Raw genomic sequence first — 13,880 nt, 5'->3', positions numbered from 1 at the left:
CCCGAGTATTCACCAATCCTGAATTACCACAGAGAGAGTCGCTTGCGATATCCCCCACCCCATCGAATACTAAAGACGGAGGATGCCGCTGCCTGGCGTTTACAGGCACTTACACGAACCTATACGTATTACATCGCATGCACCCCACAGCCTACAGAGACGAATGCCCGTGGTACGGGGCCACACCAACACTATACCACATTACGTCGGAGTGCACGCTATACAACATAGAACACCACGACACGAACACCACGAGGGGGCAATGGGAAGCACGGCTGTCCAGCTCGGCCCTCGACGACCAGCTCAAGGTGATCCAGAGAGCAGAGAAGATGGGAAGAGCCAGCGGAGCCCTGGGCTAGGGGCCTCGACCATTAGCGATGCCCCTTCGGGGCAAGACAAACCTCTGTCTTTGCAATAAAGTTTATCTACTACTACTTCCTGTCCTCTCAAAACTTTGTCCATAAGGCTTGAAAAACAGCACGGGGCATTTTTCAAATCGAAGCTTAGGACTTTATGGCGGGACGTTCCCAACGGCAATATAAAGACGGCATATCTGCTAGCCTGCTCGGTGAGCGGAACATGCCAGTAGCCTCGAACTAGATCTAGTGACGAAATGAATCGGGCGCTACTAATCTTCTCGATGCGCCCTTCGATGTTTGGTATAGGATAAATTTGATCTTTAGTGATCGCGTTTAGCCTGCGGTAATCTACGCAAGGACGCGGATCCTTGCCCGGCACCGCAACTAGGATCAAAGGCGAGGTGTAATCGCTCTCGCAAGGCTCGATCACACATATAGTCAACATTTTTTCCACTTCCGCGTCCATAATCTCACGTTGGCGCGGTGACACTGGATAAGCCTTTGAACCTACCGGCTCCGAAGAAATGAGCTCGATGTCGTGCGTTTGAACCGATGTCCTTCCTGGCCTACAAATAACTCCTGAAATTCTTGCAGGACTTCCTGCAACTCCGTCGTTTGCTCAGGCTCCAGCTGCACTTTAGGAACTAGTTCCTCAAACACGGCTGAACTCTATCTCTAACAGCCGTTGTAGGTCTTCCGACGTTGGCGCTGCAGACAAATCTGGCAACTGCTCTTCCAATAACTCGGCTGCTTCTACTACGGGTACTTCTGATCGCGCGGATCCAAACTCTTGTGATTCCAACGTGGAGGCATGATCGATCTCCGCTTTCTGAGATTGCGAACCACCATCCACTTCACTCAGTGCCGTTTCTGCGACTGCTTTTGCAGCTAACTCACGAGCTTACGGTCTCGTTTGTGCCATCACGCTAGCCTCCTCGAACATTAGCCCTTTCTCGCGCAGAATCTGATCTGAGCTATTGGAGAATAGGTAAGGGTACTGCGTAGGAATCGTAGGCGATACGGCAGCTTCCATCTCAACTGTACCGAAATGACCTTTAACAGCTACTTCTGCGACCGGGAGACATGCACTGTGAGTTCTTACAGCTGGCTTTATCCAGACGCTTTTACCCGTGAACATCTCAGGTTCCACATAAGAGCTGTCAACCACGTGCATGGTAGTCGCGGAGTCGCGCAGTACGCGACATGGTTTCCCGTTTACCTCAAGGTCGCGCGTATACGATTCGGGCAGCTTCATGTTCTCGTCATTGCAACCAACCGATAAAAGCACTACCTTAGCCTGGTAACATTGTGCAGCAATGTGCCCAGGTTTGTCACAGTTAAAACGAAGAAAGGGTTCCTTCTTTTCCAATTTCTTTTGCCGCTCTGCTTTAACTTGACTTCCTTTCCGACCCGGAAGTGTTACATTCTGAACTACTATCAAGTACAGGCTCGTTCTTTCTCTTTTAGGGCTCTAGCTTCGGCCTGCCGAACCTGAAACTAAGATCGCCTTTTCGACCGTCGCTGACTTCGCGAGCCCGACGCGTCATAAATTCCTCGGCTAGTTCAGTGGCTCTGGCTATCGTACTAACTTCTGGCCTATCTTGAACCCAGTACTTCACGTTCTCAGGTAACCGGCTATAAAATTATTCAAGTGCAAAGCACTGAACAACCTTCGCGTGATCACCATAGGCTTCTTGTTCCTTGAGCCATTCCTCCATGTTTGACATAAGCTTATATGCAAACTCTGTATAGGACTTATTCCTAGCATTTTCCATTTCACGGAACTTCCGCCTGAACACTTCCGCTGACAGCTTATACTTTCTCAGTAAACTGGACTTTACCCTATCATAATCCTCAGCTTCCTCTCTGGTTAAGCGAGCGAGTACGTCCGTTTCCTCGCCCGGTAACAGTGTGAGCAGACGCTGTGGCCACTACTCGCGAGAGAACCCTTGCTTCTCGCACGCCCACTCGAAGTTCACCAAGAACAAACCGATGTCCTCTCTGAGCTTATAAGACCTCATTAGCTCTGTCATCTTTAATAATACGCGCTCTCTTGCACTGTTTCCATCGCTACTCTGTCCTTCTGCTCGAGCTCGTTCCATTTCAATCTCGAGTCGCTCCAATTCTAGTGCATGCTACCTTTCTTTCTGTTCTTTACGTTTCCGTTCTTCACGTTCTATCTTTGTTTTACGTGCCTGTTCTTCACGTTCTTTCTGTTCTTTACGTTTCTGTCGTTCACAGTCTTCCGCCTGACTTTTTGCAGTTTCCCTCTCTCCAATGATCTCTAGACATTCCGTAAACTCATCATCCTCAGCCTTTAGAGCAAGAAGAGCCTCAATCAACTCTGGTTTTTGGAGTGCGTCAGTGACATCCAGGTACAACTCCTTCGCTAGCTCCAACAACTCCGGCTTAAGCTCATGACTTCAAGTTCATTGCTGTTTTCTGTGCTGCTCTCTCTACTGTACACAATTATCTTGCCGCAACCTAACTAGGCGACAACAATAGCTCGAATTACCTGTTCTGTTCTAACACTTCAACAAAACCTGGCAAAACTCAGCAAAGAAAGTCCCACACTCACCAACTTGCAGCCAAGAACACGGCGTAGACCATCGCAAACGCTGAATTCAGTTGCGACTTGGTAGACTAGGCTCGTAGATCCATATCTCTTCGCTTGCCATCCAGTTGCAGACCGGTTTGGGATTTCATACATCCCACCACTGCCACCAGTTGTTACGGGCTGGGATTTTGGGGAACCTTCAACAGCGTCTGCTTGGAGCTTGACCATCAGAGATGGTCCGGCAGGCAAGACAAGGCGACGTAAAAACAAGTAACAGAAGTTTAGTACATAGTTACGGGTGAGCAGTGTGCTCCACACAAAACATACAAGAAAAGTTCAGCGTGCATGCACCTGCACGCTAGGGCAAAGCAAAAGTGTTCTCCACGTGGCTGCTGGCTGGCTTTCTTATACCCTCCACCACCCGGGCAATCTCTCCCTCTCTACTCTGCCACTGCAGGACATGGGGCAAACCTGAAGAAGTAGAGATGGTGGGTGACCGCAGCGGGGTGAACGTCCTCAGCGGGGGAGGAAGGGTTGCTGGGAGGCACGACAGGTTTCGTCTCTGGCTCTCTCGACTGACACGTCTATTCATGTTAACAAACGAGATCGTTAGGCACGCCCATTACGATGCGTTTGCACGTGGTCCAAGCTTGGCCGTTCAAAGTGAATCGGAATTGACTACACGTGGTCCGGGCATCGCCGCTCTAAGCCAATCGTAACACCCTGCATATTTGTCTGGTCAAGAAACGTCAGCACGTGAGAGCCCAAAAGAAAAGCGCTCTCTTCTATGCACCGAAGCATTACAGGAAGTAATGCAATTATCAGTGCAGTCTCACGAAGCGGAAGAAAAGAACAATGTCATCACCTCTTTCAAAGACCTGTTGACAGCAGTAAGTGGACTCTCTGTTACTGATTTCTAGACCAAGCTGCTTACCCAAAGACAAGTACTTTTCTTGATCTTCAGCGAACAAGTACCCCAGTTGTGCGTTGTGGAGTGACAGTGTCCTCCGACCTTCTTTGGCAGCTTACGTTAGTGAAATGTTGTTAGGAAACATAGCTTCGTTTGTACTTCCTGTGACAAGCTCTGACTTGAAAGCGCTTTACAAAGTTCTTTGTGGCATGGAAGATGTCATGAAGGATTTCGCACAGAACGGACTCCAACTGGGGATGTTACTGACGTGTATTGTGGCACTCCTAGAGCAACTGTCGTCTTCAGCTGTCCCGCATCAGTGGCAAGTGCAAGTGGTCAGATCCGTAGCACACCAACTTACCGTTCCCCTAGCCAAAGTATCCACTTATCTAGTAGACTTTCTTGTATTCTGTGGCCTTGTATATACAATATCACCGCATGCGTACAGTTTTATCCGAAGCTCAGGAAAACTAAAGCGCCCTCATCTCCACACAATAAGACGCATTTGTGCTTCTTACCATGCTAGCTCATCTACATAGCAGCAAGAGGCTTCTTACCTTTCTTAAGCAAGGAGGCTGGCATCAACATTGAAAGACCATGAGCGCTTTGTGACGCTTATGACGGGCGAGATCCACATGCAGGAATAATTTAAGTACAAGTGTGGATATGTGACTGGTGCGGTGGCGAACAGTGAAAACGCAGCACAGGCAGCATACGTCTTCCTGATACAGAGCTTATTATCATCAAACAAGGATGTGTATATACTTGCAGTGGCACAGATAGACGTGAAGCAGCTGCATGAATTTCTCTATCTGCTAATCAGGCACCTAGAAGACATCGTAATACGAGTGGTTGCTGTGGCGTCTGACGACTCGATCAACCGCAAGGCCATGTCATTTTTGCTGATACTCATAAGGTGACCATTGTGTACAGGCAACCCTCAGACCTTTCAAAGCCCTTGCTTTTTATCCTGTATGCGGTTCATATCCTGAAATGCATCCGAAATAGCCGGCTGAATCAGCGTTATAGTAGAGTGTGAATCTTCTTTCCAGGTTTCAGTGCCCTCTCGGAAAACGCATCTGTACTGACAGCCTCCTTTAAAATACTATGCAAGTGGCATGAGGGAGAACACAATGAGATTTTGCCACTCGCGTCCACTTTGTCCCTCAATGCACTAAATCTATCCAATCTAGAGTGGCAGAATGGAATTCTCGCACTCAGGATCTTCAAACGTTTGACTGTTGCAGCACCAAGAGCACTAAGAAGCACTAATGTGGCACTTGAGCGTACAACTGGAACTTGTCTTGACATGGTAAAACGTAGTGAATGTCATGACGCCATTCAAAGGCCAGTGCCTTGAGACCCATTTCAAGAACCCATAAGTGCAGCGCATTGCCGAAAGATTGACTATCTAAACAAGACTTGGGATTGGTTGGACCAGTAGCAGAGCCTGAAGCATCATACTGGCCAGTTAACTCGTAAAACGCACACGACAGTGCGTCATACCTCACATGCTTTTGTTGAGGTGTCAACATATTACATTGAAGAACTTGGCTTCAAGTATGTTTTACTAGAGAAGTTTCAAGGGGGGGTGCCAGCTTGAAGGACCAGTTTGGCAGATACAGACAGCTGTCCGGTGCACAGTATAATGTTTCATTACGTCCGATTTATGAATCTGAGCAGTAGTGCGATTCCAAAAGCTTCTCGAGCTTCACGACCTGGATGCTATTGCACCTTGTGTTCCCACCACTGACCCGCAAGTCCTCGTCAAGCTATTTGGTGTTGCAGTGACGGATGATGATGTGGCGCAAAAGGAGCCAATCCTACCAGCTATCACATATGTAGCTAGATATTGTGCCCACGCTGCAGTGAAAAAGCTTGTCTGCTTTTCCAGTCGGGAAAACTTGATTGTCGACAATCGGAGCGTTTAACTGGAAGATGATGGGCTGATAGCAAATGCAACATGTGGTGAACTGAAATTTGCACAAGCAGTAGTTGTACAGTCAACCACAAAAGTTTGCGGACCACGCGAGCGCGTGCCAGACTGCCTATCCGCGCCACCTAGCGGTACGCCACCTAGCGGCGACAGGGGCGCTCTGCCGGATATGAGCCCTCTTGGTACTCGCCTGCCTGTTAATTTTTTGTTCTCGTGCATGACATTGTTAGTTCGTTGTGTTGACGCAGAGCGCTGTCTGCGATAAGACCGCCACATATCTGGCTTGATAGCAGTATCGGAGCAATCACTGCAACCTTTGTCGACTGGTGTGCCAGTGGGTAGATAAGTTTCACGAAGCGCTGCGACGATTTTTTAACGCGACGTTTACTGGCGCACTTTGGTTGGCAGCATCTTGGTCCAATGAGTGTTGCTGCTTCTGCGTCTTGAGAGAAAGGGTAGGGAGGTGTTTCACTGTCATCAAAAATAAAGAAAAAGCGGATGCATAGAAAATTTTCTTTCACACATAGGCGCATCTTCGCATCAGTCGCTGAAAACGTAGTAGACTTGCTTCAGGCCACGTGGTGATTGCCTATTTGGAAAGATGCCGCTGCGTGTTCCACTTGACCAAAGAAGGCACATTGTGCGTTTATGTATAGAGGGAATACCTCAGCGCGAAATCTGCCGCCGAACCAACAGGAGCCGGACTGCCGTGAATAGGATTATTCAAGCTTTCCGCGACGATGACAGATTCACAGATATTGAGCGCAGTGGGCGTCCAAGGGCCACGACTGAGGAAGAGGACCGCCTGAGTACGGCCGCCATCGTGGCTGATCCTTTTCAAAGTGCAGAGGATATCCGAGAAGCGCTCTCGCTCACGGTATCGTCTGAGACTGTAAGAAGAAGGCTGAGTGAGCTTGGCCTGCAGTCTTTCGTAGCAGCACAGAAGCCCTGCCTCTCAGACAGCCAGCTACAAGAACGACTCATGTTCGCTACAGCAATGAAAGATTGGACAACAGAGAAATGGGGCGATGTCATCTTTAGCGACGAGTCAACTTTTTCCATGCGCTGGGACCAACGGAAGCGGGTTTGGCGTCCACTAAACTGCAGGTGTGTTTACAGTGTATTGGCAGTTAATTCACGAAGCTAATTCTGCATCACAACATGTTTCACGTAAAATGAGCTTTTGGACATTACGAGATTTTTCTGTAGTGGTATTATGTTGAAAACATTAACGATTGTTTCATAGTACTACTTACTCTGAAGCTAATTAAAAGCTGCCAGTGGGTCTTTCAGTACTATCTAATGATGTCTGCACGTTTTCTATTGCAACTCTATAACAGCATTATAAAGTTCATACGCAAGAGGAATCACAACATTTTTAGACGCGCCGCTGGAACCCAATTGTATGCTATTTCTTGCAGATATCTGCCTAATTACACACAGAGTGTTCTATCCAGTGGACGGTGTTCCGTGAGCGTGTGGGGAGCAATCAGCAAAGATGGCCTTGGTCCCCTTGTGCGTCTGGAAGGGCCCTTCACTGCGTCACGGTACTGCGACGTCATCACTAGACACCTCGTTCCGTATGCGCTGGACGGTCCCTTCAGCGACGGCTGCTATTTTTTTCAACACGACCGCAGCCCGATCCATAAAGCACGTATCGTCCAGTCATTGCTAGAAGAACATGCTGTTTGCCAGCTTGAGTGGCCTCCATGTGGCGCCGACTTGAATCCCATAGAAAATGTCTGGGGCATGTTGAAGAAACGGCTGTCCACACGAGCCAACCGCGGCCGCACGGCCGATACGCTGTGGCAAGCGATCGCACAAGAATGGGAAAGCCTGCGCGGTCGACCGGAGATTACTGAATCTTTGTACGAGTCGATGCCCACACGCATCAATAAGGTGCTAGAAAACGGCGGACATTTCACTTCCTACTAGATCATTGAGAGACCTATGTTTCATGACACTTCTGTAAATGTCTTGTGAATAAATTCATCCCCTTCAGACACGAATTATGATGCACTGTCTGCAAATGCGTCAAATGCGCATGGCATAATTTCAAGACGCTCACTATTACATTCCAAGAAAGAAGACGAAGCAATGTGCTGTTTTGTGCGAGTTTCAGTAAAAAAATTAATTAGCGTATAACTCATTATCTAATTATTCTGAAATCCGTCAGCTTCAATGCTTGCATAAAAAGAATCAACTATTAGGCCCGAAACGCATGCACACTTGCTTTTTCGGTTGTATTCGTGTTGACCGGAGAAAAAAAATACTCTTGACGTTGGTCTTGGAACGCGGCACGTCGAACGATTGTCTAACATGGTAGTGTCTCCAGCAAAGTGATCATCTGCAGCAATACGCAAGGACAATGAAGTTAACTGACCGCTAGTTGTCCCATCAGGAAGCGGACACGAATGTGCACACTGAGTTTTAGGTCATTTGAAGAAACACGTGGCGTGGGACGCGCCTCCGAAGTTCGAGTCCCCAAACGAGGACGCCGTGTCGCAAAGGGTTATAAAAAGAGTCATCGCACCCGATTATTTCTTATTTTTCTAAATGTAACCACTATAGCAGCGCGGTGGTTCGGGCTTTGCGCAGCAAAACCTGGGCGCAGGCGATCAAATCCCGGCCGCTACTGTCACTTAGCGATGGGGGAGGAACGGAAAAATTCTGCCTACTGACTAAGCATCTGTGTCCCATGGCTGCCTCACCGCTCACTCACGCACTCACGAAAAAAAAAAACAGCGTGGCTACGCGAAAATAGAACTGATAACAGCCGAAGAATACGCTGTCTGATTACTTGTACTGATATTCTGCTCTCAAAATATAAGCAAGTAGCCCTGGCTAACAAAGAGCGCGTCACGTTGAAAGAGATAGGTAGAAAATATTTGCGCACAGTGCGAAAATAATTTAGGAAAGATTTAAGGAGGGATGCGTCTTCAACGTAGCGCTGCTCTCGATCGCTGGTGACGTAGCGGAAGTGTCGCGAAGAGGCTCTTGGCCACGCGCTCGCGTGGTCCGCAAACTTTTGTGGTTGACTGTACATGCCGTGCGGACAAGGGAAATTGTGCTTAATAAGCTGAGAAGTGCGAAGTACGCATAAAAATGTTTTGCTTGTGCCAAACAAAAGGAAGTTCTTGTAAGCCTTACGACTTCCCGTTTCGAACGCAATTAAGACCTGAACGTTGGCGATGGCAGCCACTCACTTGAACTAGTGTTAAACTATGTTCTCAGTGCTGCTGCCAACACGCTGCGGAACAATCTGTGCAAAGTTGAGAATAACAAACTGACTGAAATAAAGGCTGCGAAGTGGAAGCGGAAAACCCTTCAAGCATAATGCTCTTGCTCTGGAACTGTTCGGACTGCTGCCATTATTATTTGTTATGGATAAATATGTCGCACAATTGAAATCCACGCCCTTTTTTAACTGCGCGAAATAGTTGTAAGGTTTGCTGTTACCCTTTGAAAGCCATTTTGTTTGATATCCATATCGGCCGGTAAGGAGAGTGCATGGCTGGGCAAAAGTCGTGTTGAAGTCGAGTCACTAGTGATCATGTCATTTGACTGAGTAATAATGAGCAGATTGTTACTCTTTGAAAGCCATATCGTTTGATATGCATATCGGCAGGTTAGGAGAGTGCATGGTTGGGTGACAACCGGGGTAACGTCACGTGAGTCACAAGTGATCACGTCATTTGACTGAGTGATAGCGAGCCATTTGTTAACCTTTGAAAGCCATTTCGTTTGATATGCAAGTCATCAGGTTTAGGAGAGTGCACGATTGGGTAAAAACCGTGGTGACATCACGTGAGTCACAGTGATCACGTCATTTGACTGAGGGATAGAAGCAGTGGGTTAACCTTTCTAAGCCATTTCCTTTGATGTGCTAGTCGGCAGGTTAGGAAAGCGCCGCTTTGGTGTCGCGGCGGTGACGTCGAGTGACTCACTAGTAACCTAATAATGTGACTCAACAATAAGCCGTTACACTCTCAAAACCATTTCTTTTGATATGCATGTCGGGAGCATAGGAGTGCATGCTAAGGTACAAGCTTAGTTAGATATCATGAGTCGCTTAGTGATTATGTCAAGTGGCTCAGTAATGGTGAGCAAGTTGGTGGTGGTGGTAATGGTGGTAATGGTGAGCTTGCAAACCACTTCGCTCGATATGCAGGCGACAGGGAATTAAATCACATGTCATGATACAACACAAGTCACGCAATGTGAGTCACTCTTGTCACTCGGAAACGCGACTCGAAAGTGGTGCTAGTGGGCACGTCGGCTGGCCGCCTGTTGCAGCCCTGACCAACCCGTTTGTTTACTTCATGCAGCTGCTCCTGCTACATGGACGGACAACATGGACGGCCAACGCATCCCACAAGACAAAGGATTTCCACAACATTGCACCCTTCTATCTCGGCGACTGCGCAGAAGAGCCTTCACTGAGTCTGAAGTTTGGGACGCCACCGCGATCATCGACTGCCACCTATATAAGCAACTCGACATCTCGGCTTGCTTCTACTGGGCACGTCAGCTGGTCGCCTGTTGCAGCCATGACCAACCCGTTTGTTTACTTCATGCATGCTAGTAACAAGAATTCTACTGCCAAATCTAATGATTCCTGCTTTATTCAGCTAACGTGCCGCAACAGCTTGTACTTGTGTTGCCTGCATGTACGAGATATAGTGTTATCTTTGCTGAAACTTTGTGGCGACATAGAATCCAATCGAGGTCCGTCTCCCGAACAATTATTAAAAGAACTTCTCGATGGCCAAAAGACTATGAATGAAAGATTAGATGCGATAGGGTTGAAACTCAAGAGGGTTGAAGCATCAATGTGAGTCGTTAAGGAACTGGGTACTAAAGTATCCAGTCTCGAAAAAACTGTTCAGGAATTGGAAAAAAGGTTAGCAAGTTTTGAAGACAGAAGCAGGTGAAACAACCTTCTGGTTTTTGGAATCCCTGAAAGATCCGTTGAAACACAGGACACACTTGAATCAATCGTAGTTGAAGACATGCTCAAAAGTAAACTCAGTGTAGAAGTCAATTCTGTGGAAAGACTGCATAGAATAGGGCGCACGCAGCCAAATAAACCAAGACCGGTAATTTTAAAATTCATAGACGACTGGGAAAAACGAAGTGTGCTGAAAAACTCCTTTAAGCTGAAAGGAACTGGTTTTTCAGTGTCAGAGGACTTCTCGGCAGCCAACAGGCAAACCCGTAAGAACTTATGGGATAGTGCATCCGATAACAGGAAGGCAGGCGCCAAGGTGAAACTTACATACGACAAGATTAGAATTGATAATCAAATGTATGAATGGGACAGTCTTAACATAAAAATGGTTCCCCTTGGTCGGCGCGGCAGCAGGCTTCGTGATAAACAGTGACGTAGAAGCGAAGTGGCGCAACAGTTTCGGTGTCTGAATATAAACGCCCGAAGCTTAGTTAATAAAGCTGTCGACCTGAAAATGTAGTAATGGCGCACGAACCACACATGCTAATAATAACAGAAACTTGGTTACACACAGATATTAATAATTACGAAATAACACCACTGGGCTACAGGATATACCGTAATGACAGAGATTCCCGGGGTGGCGGTTTCGCCATTTTGTTTCAAGATTCTCTAAGTGTGATGCGATTGCCCGACGTCAAGGGAATCGAAAGGTAATCGTTAAAGTTTTTCTAGAAGAGTTCAATATTGTCATTGGGGGTTTTTATCGTCCGCCCAATTGTTGTGACGAGTTTGTGAATCAATTAAATGAATTTTTGTGTATGTATAAAACTAATGCTTGCAACTTACTAATAGGTGGTTATTTCAATTTTCCTATGGTGAATTGGGCAGAAGAGTTTCCTGATGCCCTCTCAAGTGCTTCCATACCTTTTCTTGATGTTTTATTGTTCCATGATCTGACAGCAGTTGGTAAAAATGCCCACTCGTATTCAAAACGACTCTAGCACAATTTTAGATCTTTTTCTTGTTAGCAGAGGCATATGCCGCCGTAGTCCAGATGTGCAAATATATGATAGCATTTCGGACCATAAAATAGTGTCTCTAACCATCCAGCTATGCTTTGTTAAGAAGTTCGATAAATTGACGAGCATTGTACCTGTGTTTTCGCGTGCTAGTGACGTGGACATTCTAGACAGTTCAGATGATTGTTTTTCTTATTTTTCAAGACTTTTCGAACAAAATGAGTGCACTGTCGACGAATTGTGGCGCTTCTTCAAAGACATGGTGATAAAATGTATTAATAATTTCGTTCCACACAAGCGCAAGGTACTAAACCAATCAAACCCCTGGATGACGAAGGAAATCGTGCGCCTAGGACGTAAAGTAAAAAAAGGCAAGAAAACAAACAAAAAACGAGACCGTCAGTGTCTGGCCTAAACAAGATAAATGAGATGCGTATAAAGCTAAAAGACAGTTTGAAGAAAGCGAAAGAAAAATATCAAAGCGATAATTTGAAGAATTTCCTTCTAACATCACCAGATAAGTTTTGGCGGTACCTTTCGCCCAAAAAAGTCCAGTTTCAAGCATAGCGATAAATAACGAAGTAGTTAATGATAAGAGCAAAATAGCAGAAGCATTGAATGACTATTTCTGCTCAGTTTACACGTCTGATGATTACCTTACCCCCGATTTTGCCACTTATGACGAAATCACAGTTATCGACGATGTTTCTATCTCCGGAGAAGGCGTACTGTCACTTCTTCTCAACTTAGATCCTAAGAAATCGCCAGGGATTGATGCTATACCGAACGCCTTCCTTATCAGGTATGCTGAGTGGTGTGCCAAGTATCAGTGTTTGATTTTTAAAGCCTCACTTTCACGCGCTTAACTTCCAAACGATTAGATGATGATTGTTGGAGTTTAGTGGCGCAAGGGCCAGGTATGGCCAAAGAGCGCCAGCCAAACGATTAGAAGCATGCTAAGATCACACCAGTACCCAAAACCGATGATCACTCGCTTGTGTGCTCTTTCAGGCCTATTTCCCTGCTATGTTCTAGTGCGAAAATTCTTGAACATATTATTTTTAAACATCTTACCTTATTTGTTGAAAGGAATAACATAATTACCCCTCATCAACATGGTTTTCGGAAAGGATTCTCAACGGTAACCCAGCTGGTTGGGACAATCCATGACCTTGCGGCAGTGATTGATATGCATAGTCAGGTTAAGAGTTCGACGGAATACCGTCTGGTCAGGTAAAAGCATAGTTATTTGTGAAGCAGGTCACTGACCAAGGTCAAAATGAAAATAAAATGACGTTTCGGGATCCGTACGGGTCCCTTGTTCACAATGGAATGGCTGGCTGAGCAAAAGGTTCTTAAGTAGTGTTGAGCGCATGACGCAAAGTCCGGGAGTACACGTGATTTAAAGTGCCAGATGATCTGTTAATAGTATGACTTGTCGTTTGAATTATTAGCGATTCAAGATTGAGCCTTGTTGTCACGTTCTTCTCTGTGGCCAAGATGCGCGCGTTGTCCCAGTTTATCGCGTGGCCCGTCTTCTCGGCGTGCTCTGCGAGGGCATGTGTCGCTGTATGGCCTTTGGCGACGTCCTTCTTGTGCTGATTCAGGCGCCTGCAGAAATTTCCGCTTTCACCGATATACACAGATTCACAATCGGCGCACGGAATCTTGTAAACAACGCCAGGGAAACGTTCCCGAGGGAGAGGATCCTTCACGTTCATCAGGTCACCTTTGAGTTTGCTCGCAGGCACATGCGCGATCTGTACGCCGTGTTTCCGAAAGACACGCGCTAGAGCTTCGCTCACCCCTCGAATGTACGGGACAGCGGCGCGCTTTTTTCTTGGGGCTTCAGCATCCGTGGCTTGTGTTTCTGTAGGCTTATTCTTCATCAGGGATTTTGCCGTCTTCCGAATAAAATGCCTGGGGTACCCATTCCTCGTTAGTTCGGATTCAATGATCTCAAGCTCCTCTTGCAGGCTGCTTGTATCGGAACAGGTGCGACAGGCCCGTTCAACTAAAGAACGGACCACTGAGCGTTTGTGGACCATCGGATGAACTGACTCGAAGCCGAGGTATCTGCCAGAGTGAGTTGGCTTTCGGTACACGCTGAAGCTGAGGCCGGTGGGAGTACGTTTTACCAGTGCG

The sequence above is a fragment of the Dermacentor silvarum genome, chromosome 11 (genome assembly GCF_013339745.2).
Source record: "Dermacentor silvarum isolate Dsil-2018 chromosome 11, BIME_Dsil_1.4, whole genome shotgun sequence".
In the NCBI taxonomy this organism is placed as follows: Eukaryota; Metazoa; Arthropoda; class Arachnida; order Ixodida; family Ixodidae; genus Dermacentor; species Dermacentor silvarum.
The sequence above is the reverse complement of the archived record's forward strand: the minus strand, read 5'-3'. Positions refer to the sequence as shown.